Here is an 11,807-nt window from a genome sequence, read left to right as displayed (position 1 = left end):
ATGTGGTTGGGGAGATCACCACCAAGAAAATAATACAATGACATGAATAAGTCGATATATTTTAGTAATAGCTCTCAATGTGAATGGTCTCAGTTCCCTAATCAAAAGACAAATTGGCAGATTGAATTAAAAAACAAAACCCAGTGGTGTGTTATATACGAAACACATTTAATACAAAAAGAAAATCAAAGATTAAAAATCAAAAGATGGAAAACAATATTCCATGCAACAGGGCTCCCCAAATAAGCAGGAATAGCTATCCTATTTTCAGACAAAGTGGACTTTAAGTCAAAACTTATCAGAAGAGGCAAAGAAGGTCATTGCATATTAGCTAACAGCAAAATGCAACAGGAATAGATAACAATCATAAATATATATGCTCCAAACACTGGCATATTTTACTTCATAAAGCAAATGCTACTGGATATAAATGACCAAGTAAACATCAGCACAATTATAGTGGGGGACCTCGATATCCTATTATCACAAAGAGATTAACTGGACAAAAAAATCAACAAAGAAATATCAGAGTTGAGTCACACTTCATAAAATTGATTTAATAAATGTTACAGAATGTTCTACCCAATAATAGAATATACATTCTTCTCAGAAACACATGGAACTTTCTCCAAAATAGACTACATACTAGCCCGTAAAGCATGCTTAAATAAATATGAAAGATCAAATTAGCCTCATGCATATTATCAGATCACAGTGCAATGAAACAAGAAATCAATGGCAAAAGAAATTATTCAAACACATGGAAATCAATCAATACATTCTTGAATAATAAGTGGTCACAGAACAAATCAAGGATCAAATTTGTTCCTGTAATCAAATGATAATGCCAGCACAACATACCACAACCTATGGGATAACATGAAGTCTTAAGAGAAGTTTATAGCTGTGAATGTCTAAATTGGAAAAACAGAGCAAGTGCAAATAAATAACCTAATGATGTACCTCAAGATCCTAAAAAACAAAAACAATCAAAATTTAAAACTAGTATAAGGAAGATTATTATAAGGATCAGAACATAAATTAATGAAATTGAGGCAATCAATGAAATTAAGAATGGATAGATTTGTAGATACATGTCATTTATTAAAACTGAATCAAGAAGACATAAAAACACCAGATAATCTAACAACAGGCAATGAAATTGAGGCAGTAATAAAAAAAAATTACCAACTAAGAAAAGCCCTGGATATGATGGATTCACAACAGAATTCTATGAGAACTTCAGGGAAGATGTAACACTAATACTCTTCAAACTACTTAATGAAATTGAAAGGAAAAAAATTCTTCCAAAACCATTTGTGAAAAATAGTATTACCTGATCACAAAACCAGACAAGGACCCAACTGAAAAGAATACAGGCCAGTCTCTTTAATGAAAGAATATACACACAGAAACACTCAACAAGACACTGGCAAACAATACAATGAATCATTAGAAAGATCATATATCCCAACCAGTAAGATTCATCCCAAGAATGCCAAGGTGGTTCAACATGTGCAGATCAATAAATACAATATATCACATAAACAGAAGAAGACTAAAAATCACATGATCATCTCAATAGATGCAGAAAAAATTCTTTGACAGTCTAACACCCATTCATGATAAATCCCTGACTATAATAAGTATAAAAGAGCCTATTTTAACCTAATAAATATATGTATGATCAAGCTACCACCAACATCATATTGAATGAGACAAAGCTGAAAGTTTTCCTTCTAAAATCAGGAGCAAGACAAAGATGTTCACTACCAACATTCTATACGATATAGTACTTGAAACATTAGCCAGAGCAATCAGGAAAGAGAAAGAAATTAAACATACATTTACATTATATATGTATATATAATATATGTAAATATGTATAATATATATGTGTGTATGTATATATGACATGATTATCTATACCCCAAGACCCCAAATTTTAAATATTTAGGAATTAACCTAATCAAGGAAATGAAAAATATCTACAACAAAAACTACACCAACTCTGAAAAGTGAGACTGAAGATGACATCAGAAAATGGAAAAAAGGCAGTGCTCCTGGGTAGGTAGAATTGATATTGTCAAAATAGCCATAATTCCAAAGTGATACATAGATTTCATGCAATTGCAATAAAAATACTAATAACATTCCCCCAGAACTAGGAAAACAACCCTAAAACTAATATGGAACAAGCAGAATCCAAAGTAGCAAAAGCAATCCTGGACAACAAATGCAAAGGAGGATGCACAATAATTCTGAATGTCAAGTTATATTATAAAGCTACAGTGATAAAAAGAGGGAACTGAAGGAAAAAATAGAAATAGAGCTTTTGAAAATTGTGCAGAGGACAAAAGTTGGAGGGAACAGGGAAGGGTAGGAAGGGAAGGGAAAAAAGAATTAATATGTTTTATGTGTATGTACAAACTCCCTTTTGATAAATATACTATAAATGTACATTATGTACTATAAACACATACTAAAAAAAGAGTCAATTATATAAAAGTTGTTTTTAAGAGTAGTTTTTGTTTTACTATTATTGAGGTATAATTAGCATAAAGTGAATAAAATTTAAGTGTTCTGTTGAATGATTTTCACAAACATATATGTGTGTATAAACACCACCTACAAGAAGAAATAACACCACCTATTCAGAGAGCTCCCTTGTACTCTATGCTTTTTAAATTTTATTTAAAGAGAAAAAACAAAACAGAAAAAGGATACAAGTAATACAGAATTTCAAAAAAATAAACAGTAAGAAATCACTAGTTAACAGATTACATATTGTCATCTTAGAAATAGTTGTTCAAGTTACAAAATTAAAGCATACAAAGTGGACATTCAAACAGTGAGACTGCAAACAGTTCTGTTCAACAATCCAACAAAAACTTAGTAGTATGGTTATCTATCTTACACACTTAAATATACATGAAGTTATATCCTTTAGAGCACTTTCTTTCCTCTCTTTTTTACAATAACAATTACACATTTTGTGTTTTATTATTCCCACAGTTCTTATTACTTTTTTTTTGAAGATAATAAAACCAAATGTGACAGAACAAAACAGAGTCAGTCAAAACAAAAGGTTGGACATAGTACATGATGTAAAAACAGAATACAAGGTGATCAACAATGGTTGCCATAATGCCTCTTGCTATCCTAAAAAGAATTGCCTAAATCATCAGTTATAATAAAATTGAACAAAACAGTACAGAAAAAAACCAATAAAACCGAAACACTGGAGACATTACAGGGCTTCAAAAGAAGATAATATTCAAACCAGAATGGGCATCATAGTGAATCTTATTGTCTTCAAAGTAGTTGCCTATACCCTCAAACTTGATACTATCAAACAAAACAGAATAGAGTAAAATCAGTCAAAACAAGATGGTGATAGCAATACAGGGCTTCAAATCAAGTTAATAGGAAATCAAAATGGTTGCTATAATATATCCTGCTATTTTTAATTTATTTTTTCCCTTAATTAAAAAAAATAAAGGAGATTGAGATAAAAGAGGACATAACACAACAACACAGATCAGAACAATTTAAGCAACATAGTGTTTCACTACAAGATAACCTGACATAACAGTAATTACCATATTGTATCTTTCCTTGAAATATTTGAGTATAACTTTGTATACTATAACATCAAATATATTAAGACACTGTAAAACCATTCAAGAGAAGGAAAGTATTACAGGATATTCAGAACCAACTAACAGAAAACAAACAATGGTTTTTATATTATCTCCTTGTCTATAAAAATTTTTGTTTGTACCATCACATATAATAAAATCCAATAAGACAAAACATGATAAGACCGATGGAGACTGAAGAACAAAAGCTTGATGGGACTTCAAAATAAGATATTAAATCAGCAGTAGCTATTATAATGTCTTGTTTTCTTCAAAATAGCTGTTCATGCCCTCACAGACAGTAAAATCAAATACCCCAGAATAAAACCATTCCAATTAATGAATGAAGCCATTATAAGGCTTCAAAGCAATATAATGGGGAATCATGATTACCACATACTTTTATGTATTATCATTTCTTACACTAGGGAGACTGGTATTTATACATATGAGTTTGACTTATTTCACTTGTGAGTATGGTCTCAAGCTGCACCCATTTATTTATAAATATCTCAATGTGATCATTCTTTATAGCTGAGTAGTATTCCATTATATAAAAATATCACAACTTTTTTTATCCATTCCTCAGTTGATGGATACTTAGGTTATTTCCAAGATCTGGCTATTACAAATTGTGCTGCTATAAACATGGGTGCACATATATCACTGTGGTATGATGTCTTCAGTTCTTCTGGGAATATGCCTAGAAGTGGGATAGCTGGAACAAATGGGACTTCCAATCCCAGATTTTTGAGAAATCTCCAGACTGCCTTCCACAATGATTGTACCAGTCTATACTCCCACCAAAAGTGCAGGAGAGTTCCTTTTTCCCCACAGCCTCTCCAGCATTTGTTGTTGGTGGTTTTCTTGATCTTGGCCATTCTTTCAGGAGTGAGATGGAATCTCAGTGTGGTTTTAATTTGCATTTCTCTAATGACTAATGATGATGTTTTCATGTATGTATTTGCCACTTGTATTTCTTCATCTAGAACTGTGTATTCATCACAGATGCCCATTTTTGGATTGGGTCTGAATTTTGGGGGTCTGATTTTTAAAAATTCTTTATGTGTTTTAGACATAAGTCCTTTGTCTGAGGGACAGTTCTCTAAGATTTTTTTCCCAGTTTGTGGGTCTTCTTTTCACTATGCTGGAGATTTCTTTTGACATGCAGAAACTTTTTAATAAGGCATGATCCCAGCTATTGATTCTGGAAAGTATTTCCCGTGCAGTTTGATTCCTGCTCATGAACTCTTTACCTGCCCCTAGTCTTCAAGATTTTTACCTAATTTATCTTCCAACAGATTTAGTGTTTCTGTTTTAATATTCAGATCTTTGATCCATTTACATTTTAGTTTAGTATATGGTGATAAGCATGGGTCTAGTTTTAGTTTTTGGCATGTGGAGAGTGAGTTTTTCCAGCACACTTATTAAAGAGACTATCATTCTTCCGGGGAACATGTTTGGCCCCTTTATCAAAGATAAGGTAGTTGAGTGTGTTGGTAGTTGTGGTTGTATCTTCTAATCTATTCCATTGATCTTCAGCTGTATTTTTTTTGTTTTGTTTTGTTTTGGTTTTTTTCGCTTTTATCGGTACCAGAGATCGAACTCACGACTGCCTGCTTGCAAGGCGGGTGCTTATGCCACTGAGCTAAATCACCAGCCCCTTCAGCTGTATTTTGATTCCAGTACCTTGTTGATTTTATTACACTTGCTTTGTAGTATAACTTCAAGTCAGGGATTGTGATGCCGCCTGCCTTTCCTTTGCTGCTTAGAATTGCTTTTGCTATTCTAGGTCTCTTCTGGTTCCAGATGAATTTTAGGATTGATTTCTCTAGATCTATGAGGTATGTCGATGGTATTTTCATTGGGATTGCATTGCATCTGTATAACAGTTTCGGGATAATGGCCATTTTTATGATATTTATTCTTCCTATCCATGAGCACGGGATGTCTTTCCATTTTCTGAGATGCTCTTCAATTTCTTTTTTTCAGGGTATTATAATTTTTGCTGTATAGATATTTACTACTTTTGTAAGATTAATTCCTAAGAATTTCATTTTTTTTGGATGTTAGTGTGAAGGGTGTGGATTCTTTTATTTATTTCTCAGTGACTTTGTTGTTAGTGTATAGAAATGCTATTGATTTTTGAGTATTGACTTTGTATCCAGCTACATTGCTGAATTTATTTATTATATGTAGGAGTCTTTCAATGGAGTTTTGAGGGTCTTCTATGTAGAGTATCATGTTATCTGCAAATAATGATAGTTTAACTTCCTCTTTTCCTAACTTTACTCCTTTTATTTCTCTCTCTTGTCTAATTGCTCTGGCTAGTATTTCCAGTACTATGTTAAATAGGAGCAGTGATAAGGGACATCGTTGTCATGTGCCTGACTTTAAGGTGAAGGCCTTCAATTTTTGGCCATTTAATATGATGGTGGCTGTACGTTTGTCATACACGGCCTTTATCATATTGAGGTAAAGACCATCTATTCCAATTTTCTGTAAGTTTCTTATCATGAATGAGTGTTGGACCTTATCAAAAGCTTTTTCTGCATCTATAGAGATGATCATGTGATTCTTCCTTTAGGCTTTATTGATATGATGGATTACATTTATTGACTTATGTATGTTGAACCATCCCTGAATGCCTGGGATGAATCCCACTTGATCATGGTGTATAATCTTGATGATTTGCTGCATACTGTTTGCCAATATTTTATTGAGGATTTTTGCATCTGTGTTCATTAGGGAGATTGGCCTGTATTTCTCTTTTTTAGTTGGGTCTTTCTCAGGTTTTGGTACTAGAGTAGTATTTGCTTCCAGGAATGACTTAGAAAGTTGCTGCCCTTTCGATTTCATTGAAGAGTTTAAGGAGTGTCAGCATTAAGTCTTCTTTGTATTTCTTGTAGAATTCCGCAGTGAATCCATCTGGGCCTGGGCTCTTCTTTGTAGGTAAGGACTTAATTACATATTCAATTTCATTAAGAGATTGGGTTATTCAGCAGTTTTACATCTTCTTGACCCAGCTTTGGTACTTCATATATTTCTAGGAATCTGTCCATTTCTTCTGTGTTATCAAACCTATGAAAGTAGAGGTTTTTGAAATAGGTGTTGATGATCTTCTGTATCTCCACAGAGTTTGTAGTGATTTTGCCTTTTTTATTTCTTATTACATGAATTTGAGTTATTTCTTCCCTCTTTTTAATAAGGCTGGTTAGGGGCTTATCAATTTTATTTATTCTTTCAAAGAACCAACTCTTTGATTCATTAGATTTTTGGATTGTTTTCTTAATCTCTATGTATTAACTTCTGCTCTGATTTTTATAATTTCCTCCCTTCTTTTGGCTTTCAGCTTGACTTGTTCTTTTTCTAGATGTCTGAGGTGTAGCAACAGGTTGTTTATTTGTATTCATTCTATTTTCCTGATGTGAGAACTGAGTGCAATAAATTTTCCTCTGGGGACTGCTTTCATTGCATCCCACAGATTCTGGTAAGTTTTATTTGTATTTTTGTTTGCTTGTATGTATTGTTTAATTTCTTCTTTAATTTCCTCTGTGACCCACTGATTGCTCAAAAGTGTATTATTCAATTTCCACATGTTTTTTGGGTTTTTGCAGTTTATCATTAATTTATAGTTTCATGGCACTATGATCTGATAACATGCATGGGATAATTTCAATTCTTTTGCATTGATGTAAATATGTTCTATGAGCTAATATATGGTCTATTTCAGAGAATATCCCATGTGCTGCTGAGAATGTATATTTTGATGTTATTGGATGGAACACTCTGTATCAAGTCTGTATCAAGTCCATTTGTTCACAGGTGTGATTCAGTTCTGTTATTTCTTTGCTGATTTTCTGTCTGGCTGATCTGGCCTTTGGTGTCAGTGGTGAGTTAAGGTCTCCTATTATAATTGTGTTATTGCTAATTTGATTTTTCACTTCTACTAACACTTGCTTTGTATAGCTGGGTGCTCTGGAATTTGGCGCATATATATTTAAGATAGTTATCTTTTCCTCTTTAAGTTTTCCCATAACTGGTATGTAGTGACCTTCTTTATCTCTTAGGATCATTCTTGGTTTGAAGTTCACATTATCTGCAAACAAAATAGCTACCCCCACTTTTTTTTTCAGTTCCTGTTGCCTGAAGTATTGTTTTCCATCCTTTGACTTTCAGTCTGTGAGTTTCCTTTTGAGTTAGATAGGTTTCTTGCAGACAGCATATGGTTGGATGTTGTTTCTTGATCCATTCTGCCAGTGTGTTTCTTTTAATTGGTGAATTGAGACCATTCACATTGATGGTTATAACTGTTATATAATGGCTTATTGTTAACATATTATCTTTCTGCTGTTGCATCTTTATCTTTCCTTTCTGTTTGTGTACCGTGCTAAGTGGTTTTTTCCTATATGTATCTAGACTGTCTTTCAGTATTCTTTGCAGGGTTGCCTTGGTGTTCATGAAATTCTTCAGCTGTTCTTTGTCATGGGGAAGTATCTTATTTCTCCATCCATTTTGAAGGACAGTTTTGCAAGGTACATCAGCCTAGGTTAAAAATCATTTTTCTTCAGGATCTGAAATACTTCACTCCAGAAGTCTGCTTCACTCTGAGGAGTCTGCTGTAATTCTGATAGGCTTTCCTTTATAGGTGATCTGTCTTTTCTCTCTGACAGCTTTTCTATTCCTATGTTGGGTTTCTGGGTTGGTGATTACTATATGTCTGGGTGTAGTTTTATTTTGGTTATGGCTATTTGGAGTTCTATATCCACTAACACTAATGTCAGTTTCCATTCTCATGTTTGGGAAATTTTCAGCTATGACTTCTGTGAATAGCCTTTTGATATCATTTGTGTTGTTCCCTTCTTTTTCATTTATCCCTATTAGTCTTATGTTGTTTTTCTTTGCATCCTCTTGCAGCTGTTGAATTGTTATTTCCTGATTCCTTGTTTTTTTAAGAAGATCTTTCCTTTCCTGTTCACTAGCTGCAATCTAGTCTTTGAGGTCTGAAATTCTATCTTCACTTTCGTTGAGGCAGTTTTGACAGCCAAGTTCTTATCAGGAAAGCCAGCATAACAGGCTTCTGTAGAAAAATCAATAGCATACCATCATCCCTAGTTCTTTTTATGCTGCTGACCAGTCCTCAAGTGGGTCTTCCACACCCAGCACCATGCTGATTCAGTTCAGCTGGGTGTTACAAGTTGATCATTAGTTAATCTACCACACCATGCCAATCAAATTTCAAATATTTGAGCTAAGTTGCTAAAAGTGGCCTTCCAGTGGCATGGGTCTGATCCTTCTTAATAGCATCTGAAGAATATATAACATGTGCCTGCACACAATTCTTAACTAACAATAGCTAATAAAATAATTTTCTTCACTCAACACTAAAAAATTTTTTTTGAAGTTTATCACCCTCAACGTAGAGCCTCCTAAAGTAACCTACAGAGCAGTATTTGCTGTACCCCTTAGCAGTAGAGAGGCTGGCAGACGTCAGAGGACGATCCTCCAGCTTATTATGTATGTTACTCTGAGTTGAATTTGTTATCAGTTTCTTCAGAATCTCTGTGCTCTGGGGAATGTTCTTAGCCAGCCCTTTCAGGCTTCTGGAAGAAAGTATGGGCCTAAACGCCTTTGCCATCAGGAGGTCTAGCATCATCATGTTGGTGTAGCACAGGATTGCTGGGAACTGCCACACCTGACAGTAACTCAGCACTCATGCAGGAAGGTTGTATATGATATTCAGATGTTCTAACAAGAGCAACATGCAGGATCTTTGAAGTTCTGTGTTTTCAAGGCTTTCAGAAAAAGAGAAGACAAGCTGCCAGTAGATTTGGAGGTTTTATAGTTGGTGACATGTTAACATGTGAGAACAGATACCTGCATGTTCTTTGGACCAGGAGCTGAAAACGTTTTCTAGCCATTGATACTGCTGATTTTCAGTAACATAACAATTTCACTGACAGAGGACAGTCGCAGGGTTTGACTTGAGATGATAATACACGTGGTGAGCCTCTGGGAGGATGTGTAGAGCGTCCGTTTTTCTACACCACTCATTAGTTTAGCACAACCAACTTGTTCCCAGACTACTGAATGCGCCCCAAAAAACAGCAAAATGCTACTGCATTATTTCCTACAGCAATTATAAATAGGGAGCAGGGCCATTTTTCCAGCAGAGAAACTTCCAGACATGTTTTTTGTCTTTGAAAAAGCTATGCCACCCTCTTCTGCACCAGCTAATGCTGCATCCCCTGATCCTCTGATGTCACTCAACACTCTTTACAATTCTTGTTCAATAGTTTTCTCCATATCTTAACCCTTAGATTCTAAGAAAAGTTTTCCTTCAGTTCATGTTCAATATAAGGTAGTAGGTAACAAATGTGTGAGGCATATTAAAAATTGACTTAGCCATGACTGAAGTAAAAGATTCAGTAAGACTTTAGTACAGCTGGAAGTTCTGAAGAAACATATCTTCAGTTTAGCAAGTTGTAGTAACAAATGTATTAGTAACCTATGAAGATTCTGCATTACTATGTGGAAATCAAAACTGAATTTATATGTGTGGGAATCATGATAAATTCACTTGTCTGTAAAAATTTCCAGATTCAGTAATGCATGTTTAAGTGAATTAAAATATCACAAGGATACTTTGATTACACATACCAAAATGAAGCAGGTAAGCTAAGTTTGATACGATTTTCACATATCATCAAAGTTCTTTTTTTATTGATGGAAAATTTCCACCAGCAACCTATCACAACAGTGCTATCTTCAGGAGGGGAAGCAGAGTCCCTATGTGTTACTGTCTTTGCCTCTGACCAATCACAGAGCTGTGTGCAATATATTTTAACCTAATATACTGCTCCCCATAAGGTTGACTGTTTCAATTTGTTCATACTTTTCTTAAATTTAATAGGGACTCTCATAGAGAACAAATTAGTTTGTGAAACATTATTTAAGCCCAGCATGGTGGCATATGTCTATAATCCCAGCACTTGGGAGGCTGAGGCAGGAAGATTGCGGAGTTTGAGGCCAGTCTGGGTACAGTTACTTCAAAACTGGCCTGAACTACATAGCGAGACCCTCAAAAATCATTTTTCTTTCAGAAATGAATTTTTTATATAATTCCCTGTTTTACTCTTTTTTTTTTTTGGTCCCTTTTTTTTTCTTTTTTTTTTTTTCGAGACAGGGTCTCACTAGCAGTTCAGGTTGGCCATGAGCTCACTTTCTGGCCCAGGCTAGTCTTGAACTCACAATGATCTTCCTGCTGATCCTCCAGGCTGAAGCCTCCTGAATGCTGGGATTACAGGCGTGCACCACCACACCCAACTTACTGTATGCTTTTAATACCATTATTCTGACAACACTTAATCAGTGCTGTGGCTTACATCTAGATGTCCTCCAGAAGCCTCATGTGATCATACATGAGGCTTTTGGGAGGTGGCTGGATCATAAGTGTGTGATACTGGATTAGTCCACTGTTGGTTTAGCATAGTTCTAGGTGTAGATGATTCATCTATTAGAGAGAAGGCTTGCCTTGGGTGTGCCATTACCCAACAGCCTGGATGGGAAAGGAAAACTCCCTCAAACACAGTTATCCTAAAATGTTTTTCTTTTTTTATAAATCACACATAAATGTCTGATTTCTTTTTATAATCTTAATAAAAAATACAATGTTTAAAGAAAAAAAAAAAGAAAAATGTAACCAACAAAATTTGAAAAAGGAAAAACTTAAGATGCAAAGCAGCACCTGCCATCCCCATTTAGTTGTTTCTAACTGTCTGTACTTAAAATTTTTTTTCTTTAACGGAAATGAAAATGGTAATTTATGTTCATATGTTCTTAACCAATAGAAGCTGGCTGGGGCACACATATTATTTGTGAGACATAAATACTGTCAAAGTTTTCACCCTAGCATATTTAAACAGTCAATTGGTAAAATTTCAATTTGAGTTTAAATGATATTCATACTTCCAAACCCCACAATCATTAATAGCTACAAGTAAAATAAGTATCTAGGCTATTCTGGTAATTTAAGGCACACTTTATTCTTATTTCTGGCTTTTTGAGACATAGTATCACTATACAGTTTAGGTTGGCCTTGTACTATGTAGCCCATGCTGGGGTCAAAACTGCAACAATCCTCCTGCCACTCCCAAGTGCTGGGAT

The 11,807-nt window shown here is 34.5% G+C and overlaps 1 protein-coding gene and 1 pseudogene across 1 annotated transcript in view; one reads left to right on the top strand and one right to left on the bottom strand.

Annotated features, from left to right (window-relative positions):
- The window catches only part of Serac1 (serine active site containing 1), a 94,649-nt gene that overhangs the window by 13,559 nt on the left and 69,283 nt on the right, over positions 1–11,807 (top strand). The window lies entirely within an intron of this gene.
- On the bottom strand, positions 1,380–10,991 carry LOC100716448 (proteasome assembly chaperone 1-like; annotated as a pseudogene).

This window comes from Cavia porcellus, unplaced genomic scaffold, assembly GCF_034190915.1.
Source record: "Cavia porcellus strain 051 isolate PalLab524CR breed Dunkin Hartley unplaced genomic scaffold, mCavPor4.1 scaffold_22, whole genome shotgun sequence".
Classification (NCBI taxonomy): domain Eukaryota; kingdom Metazoa; phylum Chordata; class Mammalia; order Rodentia; family Caviidae; genus Cavia; species Cavia porcellus.
Note: the sequence above shows the minus strand (reverse complement) of the source record. Positions and strands in the feature narration are given on the sequence as shown.